Below are 21,997 nucleotides of genomic sequence, written 5' to 3' on the forward strand. Positions count from 1 at the left end.
CAGTTATTATCACAGGATGTAGGTGAGTACATAATGGGGTTTCAATGAATAAATATAGTGACTTTTCAGAGAGGTTTAAGTCGAAGGTTAATGAAGTTGTTGACAATTTTACTGCTAATGTGACGAGATATGAAAGGTTCCCCAGTAACGATGGTGAAAGGGCAACGTATCTATCGAGGTTATAATAAAATTAGTTTTACTGAAAAGTCGAAGTTGACTTGCTGGAGCTGTGACAAAACTGGCTACTTTGAAAAGGAATCGTAAGGTTGTTTTTGCAAATAAATGCTAAAGAATTCGACGCGGGTACGTGTTAAGCTATGACTTTGGTTTCAAGAGTTTTTCAGGCACAAAACGACGGGTAACATGTGATTGGATCATCATCTTGATTGTTCATTATTTGAAGTGTCTTCAGGGATTTCGAAGGGTTTGAACACAAATTGTAATCGTTAATATTCTTATGATGTTCTAGCACAGTTTTGAAGTCAAAGTATAGTTTTGAAAGATGTAGAAATCTAAGAGTGATGATTTCGGTTATATCTCGAGTTAAATTCTGAGATTTCAAAATCAGAATATGTAATTAAATTCGAATGAGTATGGTTATTTTGATTTTTATAGATGAATGTATATTGTTGTGAAAGTAGGGAGTATAGTTGATGATTGTTGATTCAGAATCGAAGAATGTAACATATTAATTGTGAATTTAAATATCTCTCGGGTATTACCTACTGGTTAAAAAAAATTCACAAGTAATGTTTTGTACCAGAGAATTTTATCACAATCTTTACGAAAATATAAGTATATTTTCTTTAGATGTAATATGAATTTGATGGGTTAAGTTCATTTGATCTTAGGCTGGAATTAGAAATGAATAATCTCTAACATTAGAGATTATATAATCTTCACAGAATATTGCACTACTGTGTTCAATACTTCATTATTTATTCTTATAGATATTTCCTTAGAGAATCATGATGATGCTCATAGAACTCTTGCTAACTTCGCAAGATACGAATGTTGTTCTTTGAAAAGTTTCGAGTACATCGATGATGAAAGTGTATAATCAAACATATATTTGATTAATACACTTGTTTTATTATGAGATGAAATTCATTGAATTGAAACAGAGATTGTAGTTAACAATGGTTAATGTAGTGACCCGGGAATTTTTGACTAAATTTAAACTTAATCTTAATATGATTTCGATACGATAAGCAAAGTATGTAGAATTGAGTCTAGAAAATTTTGGAACAATGTTCATATATTCAATTGACCTTCGACCATTCCCGACGATTCACGAACAACTATTTGTAAATAAATGCATATATAATTAAATGTATATATAAATAATAATTTGGAATATTATTTGAAATATTATATGATTTAATGGTAGGAAATAAATATGTAAAATAATATGCGATGTAATAAAAACTATTATGTTATTAATATATATATATATATATATATATATATATATATATATATATATATATATATATATATATATATATATATATATATATATATATATATATATATATATATATATAGATACTTATATTTATATATAATAATAGTTGTAAATATATAATATTATATTTATTTGTTTAAAAAGATATAATTAATATAATTATTTACTTAAACTTTTTAATTAAGATTGGTTATATTTATATATATAGAAAGAACATATATTAAAGATAAACGATTTTGAGCTTAATTGGTAAACGTCAGTAACACTCGGTTGATGTTAGTTAGTTTTAATATAGATATTGTACATTTTCATGAAGAAATGAAATAAAAGTTGCAGTGTAAATTGATTACGAAGATTCTAGATTTGTTAAAAATATTTTTATCCTTTTTAGTTTAAATATTAGTACTCCGTACATATAAATTCGAACAGAAAATAAATAATTATCGAACCTTTTTGATCAGGTTTCAAACAGTTAATGAGTGAAATAATTAAATATATTTAATCTAAAGATTTGGGATTTCTAGGAACACTTTTATATTCCAACTGTTTAGCAATGAACCACGTTATAGCACAGTCCGTGAAAACTGTCGGTGAGATACGTTAAATAATATATCACGGGTTGGTAAATGATTGCTTTTAAAATATCAAATGGGAACCTTTTGTTGATTTTTTTTATATGCGTACATACATATCATAACCCACTTGTGTTTCTCATATTGTTATCTGTCAACCTCAATATCTTTACCCAACAATTATGATCAATTATAAGTCTACCACTCATTCCATTACACAGACAAAAGCTCCTTCTGTATCTTATTCACTCAAATAACAAACACCAACACTTTCTTTAATTACTTTCTCTCTGCTACTAAACTAGTTTTGATTTCGGTTCATGATGCTAGCCAAAAACATAATCAACATAAATCATGAACCATTAACATAACCTTGAAACCACAACCCACCATTTTTTTCTTTTCTTTTGAGTATACACCAAAATCACCACCTTGCTCGACTCACTGCTATTGCAGCCGGTTCTTTTCCTGTTTGTACCACACATCAACCCACGACTTCATCTCCATCTGTCACCATCATACAACCACCAACGGTCACTCATCAAAACCGCCAACTTCCACATTCAACCCGCCATAACAAATCACCAACACTCTTATTGTTACTGTTTCAGGCCACCAAACCATCACCATTAGATCACCACCTTCTTTAAATGAAACCCACCTATATTTCCTGTCACGTCAATTTTCTGTTTACCTGGTTGTGCAGCTAACCACTGCAACTATAGTGTTTCTATTAAGTTAAAACAAAGAGGGAGTTAGCTGCTACGATGTACAACTACTACCACTACAGTACATTTCTGTTCTCTATTATATATAGCAATGCTACAGCGATGATGTAACGATTGGGTTACAATTATAGATATCGGATATATATATATATATATATATATATATATATATATATATATATATATATATATATATATATATATATATATATATATATAATTGGGCCGAGTAATTACTTGTACTGTTGGGCCAGGGCGATTCATTTTTGGGCCAGATAACTCAGTCTACTGTTGGGCCTAACCTAAGGTCGAGGCCCATATTTGTCCTATCCCGTGACTTAACGTGAAATGAATTTGAGAACTAGACGTTTACACAAATACTCTATTATAAATTAATACTAAATACTAGTTGTCTAGAGATTAAGATTAATAGTGATACTTGAATGGTTTCAAAATAAAATGGGGGAAAATGAAAGCTAATCCCATGGTTTTCGAGAGGTATCAAATGACGGGTATGATGATGAAGATTATGAGGATGACGATAAAACATGATATTGATGAAGTGATTATGATAATGGTTAGATAATATGATCATTTGATGATGATGTTATAACAATGATGATGATCTATGGATTAGATTAAGATGATGATAAAATTATTATTAATGATACTATTAAATAAAAGAATGTTGAGGTTAAATTTATGATGAATATGATGTGCGGATTCGTATTTGATAAAGATATAGACACGTGGGTTATTAACAAAAGAAACTGTCAGTTCATTGGTTAGTAGGGTGTTTGTTAATCAAGAGGTCACGGGTTCGAAACTAGGCCATGGCTTTATTTTTTTTGTATTAGCCATAAAAGCTGATGTTGGGCTTGTGCTTACTGTTGGGCCGTGATTCTGTAGTGTATTGAGCCGTGATGAATATAAGGGTTAAATAAAAGCGTTGGGTGACTATGATTAGAAAAACATGGATGGTCGATTGGTTAGGAGTGTGGATGGTATCCAAGTGGTCATGGGTTCGAACCCGGTTCATGCCATGTTCTTTTTAAAACAAGATTTTGAGGTAGTTATTATACTTTTAATTATTATTACTTCCTTATTTTCATTAATATTATTATTATTATTATTATTATTATTATTATTATTATTATTATTATTATTATTATTATTATTATTATTATTATTATTATTATTATTATTATTATTATTGTTATTGTTATTATTATTAGTATTAGGTATTATAACTATTATTATTATTATTATTATTTATACAAGTATTAAGTATCAATTATTATTATTATTATGATTAGGATTACAATTACTGTTATTATTATTATTTATATTACTATTAATGTTATTATTAAGTATTAAGTATTATTATTTTTATTATCACTATTATTATTATTATAAGTATTATTATTATTATTAATAACATTATTATTATCCTCATTAGTATTGTTATTATTAAAAATTATTATTTTTATAACTATATTATTATTATTATTATTATCATTATTACTTTCATATTAACAAAATTATTATAAATATTTTCTATTTAAGAGTATATTATGTACAACTACCTCAATACATCTAACTGTATATATTAAGATTACTTATATAATAGCTACATATAACAAATTGTTGATTTTTGATATAATATTAAATATATGTATATATAAAACTATATAAACATTAACTATATTAAATATATACAAATTAAATATATAAGATATATAATTTAGGATATAATATATAAATTATTCGATTACGATTATATGTATTAATATACATATGAATGATATAGGTTCGTGAATCCGAGGCCAACCTTACACTTGTTCAATGATGTTATATGTATTTTTACTACAAAATACAGTATGGTGAGTTTCATTTGCCTTTTTACCCTTTATGTTTTTGGGCTGAGAATACATGCGCAACTTTTATGAATATTTTACGAAATAGACACAAGAAATTAAAATCAACATTATATGGGTGAATGGATCGAAGCCGGATATGCCCCTTTTTACTTGGTAACCTAAGAATTAGTAAACCGATCTGCTAATTGAAGCGAATCCTAAAGATAGATCTATGGGCCCGACGAACCCCATCCGAAGAATTAGTAAACCAGTCTACTAATTGTTGCGGATGATTTAGTACTTCGATGTTGTTGTATATCTTGTCCGATGGTTTTCCCGGAATGATAGGGGATATTCTAGACGTGTTTCTGTTAATGTCGGTTACCAGGTGTTCACCCTATAATTGAACTTAAATACATGCATGCAGATTATGAGAAATGGAATAATGGAATATATGAAATCTTGTGGTCTATTAAAATGATAGAAATGAATGATTATGATAAACTAATGAACTCATCAACCTTTTGGTTGACACTTTAAAGCATGTTTATTCTCAGGTTCGAAAGAAATCTTCCGCTGTGCATTAGCTCATTTTAAAGATATTACTTGGAGTCATTCATGACATATTTCAAAAGACGTTGCATTCGAGTCGTTGAAGTTCATTAGAGATTATTATTAAGTAAATGACAAATTAGGTCATTTATAGTTTGGATATTATGAAATGGTATGCATACCTGTCAACTTTCGATGAAATGAAAGATTGCCTTTTAAAAACGAATGCAATGTTTGTAAAAATGTATCATATAGAGGTCAAGTACCTCGCGATGTAATCATATGTATTGTTCTCGTCCATATGGATTTGGTCGGGGCACTACAGGTGATATCAGAGCGGTGGTCTTAGCGAACCAGGTCTGCATTAGTGTGTCTAACTAGGAGTTATTAGGATGCATTAGTGAAGTCTGGACTTTGACCTAGTAGTTGTTAGGTTATATTAATAAGTCTGGACTTGAACCTGGTCTGCATGTCAAAAGTTTTGCTTATCATTTCTTGTCAAAAATTACCTGCTTATCATTCTTAGTCTAGACACATCTTACTGCATTGACGGCATGAATAGTGTATAGACATTCATATCTTAGTGTATCTGCTAATCCATATCTTAGCGTATCTGTTACCATAAACTTTGCCTGATATATTTCGTAAATTCCTCCGTAATCTACGAAATCTTTTGTTCTAAATATATAGATATTCTATGTAATTCGAATACCATTCGATAGTCGAAAATCATTTCATATCGAAAAATCCTTTATTCAATCGTACGCAATGGAACTCACCACTAGTTCAAGTCCCTCGGTTTCCGATATGGAGTCCCATCCAGCTCCGAAAGCAGCGTCACCCGAATGAATCAATCAGCCATCCCCAATTCATCTGATGAGTTTGTAGCCTACTTAATCAATGGAGACAATAAGAAGGTGATCTTTTCCATAAACCAAATTTCCCTCTTGGCAAAGAACCTGAAGCACTTACCGGTGAACCTATTAGAAACACCATTTTCATACTCATTTCCCGAATACCTCGCCACGATTAGATTCTATCTAAAATTTTAAACCTTATTCATTCATTTGTTACGACCGAAAATCATCCCGGAATAATATAAGAAGTCAACGAACTTCGCGCTCGAGTAATCAATGTGGAGAATATGGTGCAAAACTTACAAGCTTCAGCAACATCAACAGTACCACCATCACCAACATCAACATCCGCATCCCACACCTCAACATCACAATCTGTTTCACGAACATCAACATCATACGCACCATGGATACCAAGGAGTACCAACAGTAATTAACGATGAAGTATTGAACCATAACTTCATTAATATTCTGCGAAAAATATGTGGATCCTAATAATTAACGATGAAGTATTGATCCATAACTTCATTAATATTCTGCGAAGAATATGTGGATCCTAATAGTTTTAGAGATTACTTATTCTAGCTCAAACCGAAAAATCAAATGAGTCTAATATTATATTGACTCATTAAATCCATGATTACATCTAAAGAAAATATATATGTATATATATTTTCATAAAGATTGTGATTAAAAATTCTTTCGTACAAACTATTAATGATGAAAATATTTTAACGGATAGGTAATACCCGAGGAATATTTAAGATTTCACATTAGTAAGTTACACGATACATTCTTCAAATCTGATTCAAAAGTCATTTACTATCCTACTTACAACCACAGATATACGTATCCGTTCATTCACGAATAACCATTTTCATTCAAATTCAATTTCATATTCGGATTTTGACCGATCAAAATCCAAGTCAAGATTTGACAAGTGGCATAATGAAGAAAATAATGAACAAAATAAAATTGATTAGTAACAAATTAATTAACTACGTAAAATGTTAAAACTATATTAACCAAATCCTAGCTAACTGTTCCTAGCTAACTTTCCTATATGACTATTTCCTTATACTAGTTTTGGTTGAACTATTGAACTATTAGACTACTATCATTGAACAATTAAAAAGTATTAAAAGATTAGGAAATAGTAATTACAACACATTTTTACTTAAAAGATCATAAATAAATTACATCTATTACACTTAAAATTTTTCCTCAAGTTTGCCACTTGATTTCATCCTAAACCTCATTTGTATCTGACAATCTGCGTTCAAACCTTTTATAATCCTTGAAAACACCTCAATTGAGAGGACGAATCAACCGCACTTCATCTACGAAAGACAAGATTGATACATATAGTTATGCACATGAAAACACTCGGAACCGGAGAAAACGTTTAACACGTATCTGTGCTAGCTCCTTTGGCGTTGTTATTACCGAAAATAACTTTGAAATTCCTTTTCAAATTAGCTAACTTTGTCACAGCTTCAGCAAATCAGCTTTGACTTTCATTCAGATAAGACTTATTATAACCTTGATTTATAAGTTTGCCTTTCGTCATCGTTACCGGAGAACCGTTTACACCCCATCACATTATCAGAAAATTTAGCAGCAACTTCATTACTCATTGAATTAAGTCTCTCCGAAGAATCATTATATTTGTTCATTAAAACCCTATCATATACTTATCCGCATCTTATAACAAGAGTTGTCATATCAATTACCGAGAATTAGCAATCAGTATTTCGAATCTCGCATCGTTTCTACATCAAAAGTTATATATACATATAACATTTATCTCTTAGAATTATGATCTCTCATTCTGAAACTCTGAACAAATTACAAGGACTAAACTTGTACACAAAGAATCAAGATGATTCTGTTTCTGATGAAATCTTTAGCGAATACCTTACTCCTTAACCACTTTAAATCATCGTGAATGAATTTCTTCATCATAATTTGATTCTGAAATCCTAAGATATCATCGTACATTTCTTTATTAATATCCTCAATATTTCTGAAGATATCTTCATAAATATTCTCGTCCGGTATTAATTATCTCTCCACGCTATCTGTGTATCTCATAAAAGGAAACTGTTTTAGTTTCTATATTCTATAAATCTTTGAATTTAAATTATGAATGTTTTTGAAGTAGTGTTGGGAACTGATGCATGAGTTAGTATAATATAATGATACTTGATCAATGTGATTATATTACAGTAATTCATGCTGAGTTTCTAATGAAACGTGATGATTCACAGTACCATCATCATGTGCCATTTACACGACTCTCACATTCTACCCAATCTCTAAACATATTAAGAACATATCTTATTGATAGTTCTATCTTTTCGGATATTCTGGTAATTTACCAAATCAAGATCGTGCCATTACGATTTTCGTCTTAGAACATTAACAATGTTCATTCCGAAATTCATATCTGCGATTTCTGGACCATTACAAGCAGTTCTTAATCACAAGAAGAGGAAACGAACGAATGAAAACTGCAAACTAGAAACTGGAGTATAAATCGCAGCAAATAGAAGAGAACATTAACTGTGGATGACAATGATTATAGAAGATAGAAGCAGGGACATCGAAATATAAGGGAAGATATAAAACCCAACAACCACCCAGAAATTATAAACCGTATATGTCGATGCATATAGCAATATAAAGACACGGGAGAAATAGAAACACTATAAACCCAAGAGTATAATAGAAGTTAATAACTTCCTCCGGTGGTAGATGAAAAAGAAGAATGACAGATATGAAAGTTAGGAGTATATCAAGAATCATTACCGGATGGAGCATATTAATGAATGCTTTAAAGTATGAGTTGAGGGAGGAAGAATAGAAGGTGTGAGTTTTAAGGAAATGACGGGGGTGGATTTATAGTGAAAAATCCGATAGAGAAATCGAAACAAATTATTGCATTTAATCAAAGGAGATCCTAATCTCCTTAATCACCGAAGAAACTAATCTTATTACGAAGATTTTCTTTAAATCTCTTAAATTCCGAAAATCAATCGTGACTACGTCACCAGTTAAGACAAACATGCAATTACTCATTTCAATCTTTTATGATAGCTTCACTCGTACTCTTCGAGTAATCGAATTGTTTTATCTATATTAATCAATAATGATAAAACTCTATTCATCAACTCATATTCATCATGAAAACATTTTTTATTGTTAGCCATGACTACCTTACTCAAATTTCGGGACGAAATTTCTTTAACGGGTAGGTACTGTAGTGACCCGGAAATTTTTGACAAAATTTAAAATTAATCTTAATATGATTTCGATACGATAAGCAAAGTATGTAGAATTGAGTCTAGAAAATTTTGGAACAATGTTCATATATTCAATTGACCTTCGACCATTCCCGACGATTCACGAACAACTATTTGTAAATAAATACATATATAATTAAATGTATATATAAATAATAATTTGGAATATTATTTGAAATATTATATGATTTAATGGTAGGAAATAAATATGTAAAATAATATGCGATGTAATAAAAACTATTATGTTATTAAATATATGTATAGATACTTATATTTATATATAATAATAGTTGTAAATATATAATATTATATTTATTTGTTTAAAAAGATATAATTAATATAATTATTTACTTAAACTTTTTAATTAAGATTGGTTATATATATAGAAAGAACATATATTAAAGATAAACGATTTTGAGCTTAATTGGTAAACATCGGTAACACTCGGTTGATGTTTGTTAGTTTTAATATAGATATTGTACATGTTCATGAAGAAATGAAATAAAAGTTGGAGTGTAAATTGATTACGAAGATTCTAGATTTGTTAAAAATATGTTTATCCTTTTTAATTTAAATATTAGTACTCCGTACATATAAATTGGAACAGAAAATAAATAATTATCGAACCTTTTTGATCAGGTTTCAAACAGTTAATGAGTGAAATAATTAAATATATTTAATCTAAAGATTTGAGATTTCTAGGAACACTTTTATATTCCAACTGTTTAGCAATGAACCACGTTATAGCACAGTCTGTGAAAACTGTCGGTGAGATACGTTAAATAAAATATCACGGGTTGGTAAATGATTGCTTTTAAAATATCAAATGGGAACCTTTTGTTGATTTTTTTTATATGCGTACATACATATCATAACCCACTTGTGTTTCTCATATTGTTATCTGTCAACCTCAATATCTTTACCCAACAATTATGATCAATTATAAGTCTACCACTCATTCCATTACACAGACAAAAGCTCCTTCTATATCTCATTCACTCAAACAACAAACACCAACACTTTCTTTAATTACTTTCTCTCTGCTACTAAACTAGTTTTGATTTCGGTTCATGATGCTAGCCAAAAACATAATCAACATAAATCATGAACCATTAACATAACCTTGAAACCATAACCCACCATTTTTTTCTTTTCTTTCGAGTATACACCAAAATCACCACCTTGCTCGACTCAATGCTATTGCAGCCGGTTCTTTTCCTGTTTGTACCACACATCAACCCACCACTTCATCTCCATCTGTCACCATCATACAACCACCAACGGTCACTCATTAAAACCGCCAACTTCCACATTCAAACCGCCATAACAAATCACCAACACTCTTATTGTTACTATTTCAGGCCACCAAACCGTCACCATTAGATCACCACCTTCTTTAAATGAAACCCACCTATATTTCATGTCACGTCAATTTTTTGTTTACCTGGTTGTGCAACTAACCGCTGCAACTATAGTGTTTCTATTAAGTTAAAACAAAGAGGGAGTTAGCTGCTATGATGTACAACTACTACCACTACAGTACGTTTCTGTTCTCTATTATATACAGCAATGCTACAGCGATGATGTAACGATTGGGTTACAATTATAGATATCGGATATATATATAATTGGGCCGAGTAATTACTTGTACTGTTGGGCCAGGGTGATTCATTTTTGGGCCAGATAACTCAGTCTACTGTTGGGCTTAACCTAAGGTCAAGGCCCATATTTGTCTTATCCCGTGACTTAACGTGAAATGAATTTGAGAACTAGACGTTTACACAAATACTCTATTATAAATTAATACTAAATACTAGTTGTCTAGATTAAGATTAATAGTGATACTTGAATGGTTTAAAAATAAAATGGGGGAAAATGAAAGCTAATCCCATGGTTTTTGAGAGGTATCAAATGACGGGTATGATGATGAAGATTATGAGGATGACGATAAAACATGATATTGATGAAGTGATTATGATAATGGTTAGATAATATGATCATTTGATGATGATGTTATAATAGTGATGATGATCGATGGATTAGATTAAGATGATGATAAAATTATTATTAATGATACTATTAAATAAAAGAATGTTGAGGTTAAATTTATGATGAAGATGATGTGCGGATTCGTATTTGATAAAGATATAGACACGTAGGTTATTAACAAAAGAAACTGTCAGTTCATTGGTTAGTAGGGTGTTTGTTAATCAAGAGGTCACGGGTTCGAAACTAGGCCATGGCTTTATTTTTTTGTAATTAGCAATAAAAGCTGATGTTGAGCTTGCGCTTACTGTTGGGCCGTGATTCTGTAGTGTATTGAGCCGTGACGAATATAAGGGTTAAATAAAAGTGTTGGGTGACTATGATTAGAAAAACATGGATGGTTGATTGGTTAGGAGTGTGGATGGTATCCAAGTGGTCATGGGTTCGAACCCGGTTCATGCCATGTTCTTTTTAAAACAAGATTTTGAGGTAGTTATTATACTTTTAATTATTATTACTTCCTTATTTTCATTATTATTATTATTATTATTATTATTATTATTATTATTATTATTATTATTATTATTATTATTATTATTATTATTATTATTATTATTATTATTATTATTATTATTATTGTTATTGTTATTGTTATTGTTATTATTATTAGTATTAGGTATTATAACTATTATTATTATTATTATTATTATTATTATTATTATTATTATTATTATTATTATTATTATTATTATTATTATTATTATTATTATTATTTAGACAAGTATTAAGTATCAATTATTATTATTATTATGATTAGGGTTACAATTACTGTTATTATTATTATTTATATTACTATTAATGTTATTATTAAGTATTAAGTATTATTATTTTTATTATCATATTATTATTATTATTATTATAAGTATTATTATTATTAATAACATTATTATTATCCTCATTAGTATTGTTATTATTAAAAATTATTATTTTTATAACTATATTATTATTATTATTATCATTATTACTTTCATATTAACAAAATTATTATAAATATTTTCTATATAAGAGTATATTATATACAACTACCTCAATACATCTAATTGTATATATTAAGATTACTTATATAATAGCTACATATAATAAATTGTTGATTTTTGATATAATATTAAATATATGTATATATAAAGCTATATAAATATTAACTATATTAAATATATACAAATTAAATACGTAGTATATAAGATATATAATTTAGGATATAATATATAAATTATTCGATTACGATTATATGTATTAATATACATATGAATGATATAGGTTCGTGAATCCGAGGCCAACCTTACACTTGTTCAATGATGTTATATGTATTTTTACTACGAAATACAGTATGGTGAGTTTCATTTACCTTTTTACCCTTTATGTTTTTGGGCTGAGAATACATGCGCAACTTTTATGAATATTTTACGAAATAGACACAAGAAATTAAAATCAACATTATATGGGTGAATGGATCGAAGCCGGATATGACCTTTTTTACTTGGTAACCTAAGAATTAGTAAACCGATCTGCTAATTGACGCGAATCCTAAAGATAGATCTATGGGCCCGACGAACCCCATTCGAAGAATTAGTAAACCAGTCTACTAATTGTTGCGGATGCTTTAGTACTTTGATGTTGTTGTATATCATGTCCGATGGTTTTTCCGGAATGATAGGGGATATTCTAGACGCATTTTTGTTAATGTCGGTTACCAGGTGTTCACCCTATAATTGAACTTAAATGCATGCATGCAGATTATGAGAAATGGAATAATGGAATATATGAAATCTTGTGGTCTATTAAAATGATGAAAATGAATGATTATGATAAACTAATGAACTCACCAACCTTTTGGTTGACACTTTAAAGCATGTTTATTCTCAGGTTCGAAAGAAATCTTCTGCTGTGCATTAGCTCATTTTAAAGATATTACTTGGAGTCATTCATGACATATTTCAAAAGACGTTGCATTCGAGTCATTGAAGTTCATTAGAGATTATTATTAAGTAAATGACAAATTAGGTCATTTATAGTTTAGATATTATGAAATGGTATGCATACCTGTCAACTTTCGATGAAATGAAAGATTGCCTTTTAAAAACGAATGCAATGTTTATAAAAATATATCATATAGAGTTCAAGTACCTCGCGATGTAATCATATGTATTGTTCTCGTCCATATGGATTTGGTCGAGGCACTACAGTTAAGTTGCTGACGAAGGACATACATCATTGCATATTTGTAATATGAATTAACCGAGTAGTTAATATTCACACACAATAGCTTAGTACGGAAAGATTTATTTGATCTCAAAACTTATAAAATATACATATAATTTCTTCAGAGGGAATGAGTTAATACTTCATGACTCCTCGATACAATATACGTGTTATTGATTCGTAATGATGTCCACGACGATTCTTGAACTGGCGAAGCTCGTGATGTTATAGGTGCTGCTAGTGCTGATGATGCTAATAGTACTGACGGTGCTGGTGGTGCTGACGATATTGTTGATGCTGATGATACTGCCGGTAACTGCTGGTGATGCTTGTATAACAAGCCTAGCTTGTAAATCGCGCACCATTTTTGTCAGGGTTTCGATTCTTCTCTCTATCATCTATGTCCCCTATCTGATTTATGGTTAAGGTTGAAATAGATAATCTCTAAGACTTTAGAGATTACATAATCACCGCAGAATGTTTCTCCGATGAAGTTATGAATCAATACTTCATCGTTTGTTGTTGTTGGTATTCCTTGGTATCTATGGTGCGTGTGATGTTGATATCTGAGGTACGGATTGTGATGTTGAGGCGTGTGATGTGGATGTGATTGTTGGTGATGGTAATGATACTGTTGGTGTTGATGATGGTGGTACCGTTGATGCCGGTGATGCTGCTGGTGCTTATGGTATTGAGGCATGCGATGTGGATGTTACTGACGGTACTGGTTATGATGATGGTGCTGCTGCAGGTGTTTGTAATCCTTGCACCATGTGTTCCAAAGCCACTACTCGTGCACGAAGTTCGTTAATTTCTGCTAGTACACCGGGATGATTGGCGGTTGAAACGAGCGGATGAATAAGATTCGTAATATGGGATATTATATAATTGTGACGAGATACTCTAGCAATGAGTGAGAAAATGGTGTCTCGAATAGGTTCGCCGGTAAGTGCTTCAGGTTCATCACCAAGAGGGCAATGTGGTGGATGGAAGGGATCACCTTCTTCTTGTCTCCAATGGTTGAGTAGACTACGGACCCATCCCCAATTCATCCTAAATAGATGATGGGAAATTGGTTGATCCATTCCGGTGATGCTGCTTTCGGAGCTTAGGTAGATATCCATATCAGAATAGCTGTCAGAATCTGAGGAATTCGAGCTGGTTGAGGGATCTATCTCGTAGGATCAAGGAAAGAATTTTTGGTATGAAATAGATTGTAGAATTTAGATTTGGTATTCTTCAATTACATAATTTGCATATATATATATATATATATATATATATATATATATATATATATATATATATATATATATATATATATATATATATAATAATATCAAAATCCCGTAAATTACGGAGAATCTTTGAAAGGATGTCAGTCAAAGTTCACAGTAATAGATGTGCTAAGATAAGAATTCGTCTATACACTATTATGCAATAAATGCAGGAAAACGTGTCTAGACTTAGGATGATAAGCAGGTAATTTCCTAAGGATGATAAGTAGATGATTTCCGACTAGAATTGATAAGCAAACTTTTGACATGCAGACACGGTCGAAGTCTAGACTCACTAATGCATCTTAACAACTATCAGTTAGACACACTAATGCAAGACCTGGTTCGCTAAGACCACCGCTATGATACCACATGTAAAGACCCATCCTAATCCATAAGGACGAATACGATAACATATGATTACATCGCGAGGTATTGACCTCTATATGATACATTTTTACAAAACATTGCATTCGTTTTTATAAGACAATCTTTCATTACATTGAAAGTTGACAGGTATGCATACCATTTCATAATATCCAAACTATAAATGACCTAATCTGTCATTTACTTAATAATAATCTCTAATGAACTTCAACGACTCGAATGCAACGTCTTTTGAAATATGTCATGAATGACTCCAAGTAATATACTTAAAATGAGCTAATGCACAGCGGAAGTTTTCTTTCAAACATGAGAATAAACATGCTTTCAAGTGTCAACCAAAAGGTTGGTGAGTTCATTAGTTTATCAAAATTCATAAATCTCATATTTTTAATAGACCACAAGATTTAAATTCCATCTTTCATAATCTCGTATCAGGCATTTCGCAAACTGCATAGAGATAAAATCATTTTCATAAACATAATCTCGTATCAGGCATTTCGCAAACTGCATTGAGATAAAATCATTTTCATAAACATAATCTCGTATCAGGAATTTCGCAAACTGCATAGAGATAAAAGTCATTCATACGAACTACAAACACATGGTAATCGACCTTAACAAGATGCATATAGAATATCCCCCGCATACCGGCATTTCGCAAACGGTCATGCAAAGACATACAATCAGGCCAATCTTTTAAATATGATGGTTGTGTACACCTCACAAACAGATCATATCTTTTAAAACTGGCGGTTGTATACCTATTTCGAAGTACTAAAGCATCCGGCGTTCGGATGGGGTTTGTTGGGCCCATAGATCTATCTTTAGGATTCGCGTCAATTAGGACCTCGGTTTCCTAATTCTTAGATTACCAGACTATAAAGGGGTGATATCAGGTGTACGTCATAATAACTCATTCGTAGAATGTTTTTAAGTACTTGTGTCTATTCCGTGAAACATTTATAAAAAAATTGTGCATGTATTCTCAGCCCAAAAATGTAAAAGGGTAAAAAGGCAAATGAAACTCACCATACTGTATTTCGTAGTAAAAATACATATAACATCATTGAACAATTGTAAGGTTGGTCTCGGATTCACGAACCTATATTAATTAATATATTCATATAATGGTCAATATCTATCAAACAATTTAGGTCATGTCATAGTGTATCACAATCCTAATGCTCGAGACTAATATGCAAAGATCAACAAAAGTGAATTTGACTCAAAATGATTTTCAAAATTTATACATGATTATTATATAGTTTAAATATCGTCGTTTTATATTTTTAAATATTTTTAAAAGATTTATTAGAGTAAAAATATAATTCATTTATTAATAAATAAAACTTTATATAAAAATATACTTTTATATATCTTAGATAATAAAATTTATAACGTTCATTGAATATCATAAAAATATTATGATAGGTTTTATTAACGTAATTATATTATTTGTATTACATTTTTATAAAATAACATTGATAATAATAATAAGTAAAAGTTGTATTATTTTGTATTAATAATTATTATTATTCTACTAGTAATAATAACAATATTTATATTTACGAAAATGGTATTATAACAATATAATAATTCTTATTAATAATGAAATTTTATATTAACAACGATATTCCTATTAAAAATAATAATTATTGTAAAGATGATATTTTTAATATTAATAATAATACTTTTAATAATAATAGTGATAAAATAATGAAAAATGATAATTTCATTTAAATCAATATCTTTAAATTTCATCATGATATTCATACTCATTATTTTCTGATCAATTTGTTAATAGTTTTTAAATCTTCTTTTATATCGCGTTCATTTTAATGATAATACTAGTAATTATAATAATTAAGTGTTACTAATATTAGTTTTAATTATAATAATACTGATAATAATAAATATTATGATAATGATAATACTAATAACTATTTTAATGATAATAATAATACTAATACTAATCATAACTTTAACGATAATAACGATAGAATAATATTAAAAATAATAATTTTTAATGATAATACTTTTTATTGATAATGATAATAATAATAATAATAATAATAACTATAATAATAATAATTATTATTATTATTATTATAATAATAATTAGATAAAAACTAGAACGACGATAATAACGACGATAATAATAATCATTTTTAATAATAATACAAAAATTCAATTGACAATAACTTCTAATCCATTCATCGAATCCATTCGATATCTAAATGAAAAGTTTATAGTTTTTCGCTAGCTTTCCAAGGACATGCATATCTTATACCTTATCTCAACCGCAGGTGTAACTAATTCAAGATTCAACAAAACTTATCTAAAGGCAATATCAAAAGTACAAGCATGCATAATCCTAATTTCTCAAGCACTAGTCAGGGATACACTATTAATATGTAAAAATTAATTTACGAGTACTCACGTATCAATATTAAGATTCAATATTGCAGGAAAGGTACGTAGACATGACGAAGATGATAAACACTAAATTGACCTCCCGGGCAGCGATGGGGGCGGGGTTTTACTAGGCTGTGCCCTTGGATCGGTTTCAAGGTTTCCTCCCGGGCAGCGATGGGGGCGGAGTTTATCGCTGCATCGGCATAGTCGAAACGGGAGATGATCGCAACGGGTGGTTAAAGTCCCCCTCGGGTGATCCCAATCGCTGTTAAAAAAACATATTTTAATAATGCTTTCTGTTATAAAAGTCAATTATGGATGGTAATTTTATTATTATTATATATATTGTATAGTAGATTTTTATTAGTATAAATATATGTGTTATGTAAGCTCATAAGGTACACACTTTGAGAATATAAAAGAAAACACATACTTCTCTCATATTCCCTCTATATACTTATTAGTAGTCTACAGTCAAGAACCAGGCCACTAAAGGTAGTTATAAGCCTACTGAATTATAATACGTTATCAGAACGAAGTGCTCCGTATAATCAAGGTTTATCTAAGCAAGCACACGTCACTAATCAAGGTAAGAAATTATCTAACTTTTATTAACTTCACTAACATTTATATTTATGTTATTTAAGTTATATATGGTCGGTTACACCGCCTGAATTATATTTCTGTAATCTAACTTTTATTAACTTCACTAACATTTATATTTATGTTATTTAAGTTATATATGGTCGGTTATACCGCCTGAATTATATTTTCTGTAATGTAACTCTTATTAACTTCACTAACATTTATATTTATGTTATTTAAGTTATATATGGTCGGTTATACCGCCTGAATTATTTTTTCTGTAATCTAACTCTTATTAACTTCACTAACATTTATATTTATGTTAATAAGACCTCATGATTGTACGCAACACGTCATTTGACAACACGGTACTTTATGTACGCAACACGTCATTTGACAACACGGTACCATGGGTCGAGATTAATTCCAATCAATACGAATACAATGGGGTCTTTTTATGTTATCTAACATTTATGATTACTTATGCAATTAATCATTATTTATTTCATGCATACTAATGTTTATTCTTAAATTTATAATCTTAAAAGTTAAAATAAGAAAAAGTAGTTTGTATTTTTATTAAAAGTAAATCTTAAAAGTTAAAATAAGAAAAAATAGTTTGTATTTTTATTAAAAGTAAATCTTAAAAGTTAAAATAAGAAAAATATATTATAATAATATATATTATAATAATATTATTAATAATATAATATGAACCATATTCTATCCTTCCCTTATGGTTTTATTATTTGTAATCATACCATTATTCCTTTGTTTGCTACTTATGAATCTAAACTAATTCTAATTTCATGTTATTATTTGTCTATGAAAAAAAAATTGATTATGATTATGATTATGATTTATGTTATTCATCTTTCTGAAAATAGAAAATGTCAAACTTATCAAAGCTTGAGTTTGATGCCTTAGACGCATCGGGAACAAACTACACATCACTGGTTATGTACGTAGAAATAAATCTTGGATCATTGGGTATTCTAGAAACTTTAAAAGAAAATAATACTTGTTCCGATCAAGATAAATTAAAATCAATTGCTTTTATTCGCAAACATATTGATACCACTTTAAAACATATGTTTCTCACTATCAAAGATCCACATGTTTTATGGGAAAGTTTCAAGAGTAGATTCGATAATCAAAAGGAAATATTACTCCCAGCTGCGAGGGAAGAATGGAGAAATCTAAGGTTCCAAGATTTCAAAAAGGTAAGTGAATACAGCTCGGCCATGTTCAAGATCCGTTCAAAGCTTCAATTCTGTGGTCAAGAAATAAGTGATGCTGATATGATGGAGAAAACTTTCTCCACAATGCATTCTGCAAACATAACTGTGCAAGAAAATTTAAGATTGCAGAATTATAAAACTTTTTCCAAACTTCAAATTTGTCTCTTAGTTACAGAAGTTAATAAAGAATTACTGATGAAAAATCAAGAATCTCGTCCTACCGGTGCGCTAGCATTTCCTGAAGCTAATGCTATTAACAATAATAATAATAAAAGAAGAAATACACATGGACGAGGGCGTGGACAAGGTCGTGGCCATATTGGCCAAAACCATCATCATGGAAATTACCATAACAATAATAAAAATCATAACTATGTTCGAAATCACCCTTATGGTAATGGTCGTGGTGGTGGTTGTGGTCGTGGTCGTGGACAAAGAAATAATAATCCACAAAATTATAAAATTCAAACACCATACAATCCCACAAATCACAATGTTGAAGAAGGCTCTTCAAAGAATGTTGAAGATTCTTGTTACCGATGTGGTAAAATTGGCCACTGGTCTAAAAACTGCCAAACAAATCAGCATTCTGTTAATCGGTATCAAGAATCCCTAAAGGGAAAACGAAAAGAAGCAAATCTTGTAGATGACCTTGATACAAAAATCACTGAGCCAACTTGTGACTACTTTAATGAATAAATTTCTAATATCTATATATATAGATATCCTATTATATGTTTCAGTTAAATAAATGGTTGTAGATTTTCAATCTACACCATATCTAGTTTACTACATATTTCCTTATTATGTGCTATCGTTTGTAACATGTTTTGAATGTAATATATTGATGAATTATGTACTCATTATTTGTTTCTCATATTTTTTTTGAAGTTCATGATGTATACTGCTGGAGTAAAAAATCAGTCAAATGGTGGAGATATTTGTATTGCAGATAGTGGTGCCACTCACACCATACTCAAATCTAAAAAATATTTCACAGACTTGAAAGCAACAGAAGGAACTATACATACTATATCAGGTCCTGTGGACTTAATAAAAGGAATGAGAAAGGCAAAATTCATGTTACCAAATGGTACGAATTTTCTGATAAATAATGCCTTATTTTCTCCCATGTCAAAGAGAAATTTGTTAAGTTTCTCTGACATATACCAAAATGGATATGATTATCAGTCAGTGACAACAGAAAATGAAAAATATTTGAGTATCACTTATAAGAATCGTGTAATTGAAAAACTACCAAGACTTCATTCTGGTTTACATTATACACATATAAATGTACCTGAAGTAAATGTGGTAGTTAAAGAAAAATCATGTGATCCTGTAATGATCAGTTTGTGGCATGAGAGATAAGGCCACCCAGGATCAACAATGATGAAAAGAATAATACAAAATACACATGGACATCCATTGGCAGATCAAAGGATCCCACATGATGCACTTATCCCATGTATATCATGCTCACTTGGAAAGTTGATAATAAGACCATCACCTCTTAAGGTTGAAAAAAAATCACCAATGTTTCTTGAAAGAATTCAAGGTGATATATGTGGACCAATTCATCCACCATGTGGACCATTTAGATATTTTATGGTTCTAATAGACGCATCTAGTAGATGGTCTCATGTTTGTCTATTATCAAGTCGAAATATGGCATATGCAAAATTTCTTGCTCAAATTATTAAATTGAGAGCACATTTCCCTGATTATACTATTAAAAGGGTGAGACTAGATAATGCCGGTGAGTTTACGTCTCAAGTATTTAATAACTTTTGCATGTCTATTGGGATTATTGTTGAACATCCCGTTGTCCATGTGCATACACAAAATGGTTTAGCTGAATCATTAATTAAACGATTGCAGCTAATAGCTAGACCATTAATAATGCGAACAAAACTCCCAGTATCTGTATGGGGCCATGAAATTTTTCATGCTGCATCATTGATTCGCATTAGACCAAGCTCAAGTCATACATATTCTCCCTTGCAACTTGCTTTTGGCCATCAGTCAAATATTTTCCAGCTTAGAAAATTTGGTTGTGCGGTTTATGTCCCTATCGTACCACCACAACGCACTAAAATGGGTCCTCAAAGAAGAATGAGAATATATGTTGGATATGAAACATCTTCAATAATAAGATATATTGAACCCATGACGGGTGATGTTTTTACAGCACGGTTTGCTGATTGTCACTTTAATGAAACATTATTCCCTAGATTAGGGGGATAAATAAAAAATAAAGAAAATGATGTTTCATGGTTTGAACCTCAATTAATGTATCTTGATCCTCGCACAAAAGAATGCGAGACCGAAGTTCAAAAAATAATGCATATGCAAGAACTTGTGAATAAATTGCCTGATGCATTTACATATACAAAAAGAGTGACTAAATCATATATACCAGCAGCAAATGCTCCATCTCGAATTGAAATTCCAAAAACTGACAATAATGTCATTCTCGAGTCTTTGCCACGCTAGAAACGTGGGA

The sequence above is a fragment of the Rutidosis leptorrhynchoides genome, chromosome 11 (genome assembly GCF_046630445.1).
Source record: "Rutidosis leptorrhynchoides isolate AG116_Rl617_1_P2 chromosome 11, CSIRO_AGI_Rlap_v1, whole genome shotgun sequence".
NCBI classification, from domain to species: Eukaryota; Viridiplantae; Streptophyta; class Magnoliopsida; order Asterales; family Asteraceae; genus Rutidosis; species Rutidosis leptorrhynchoides.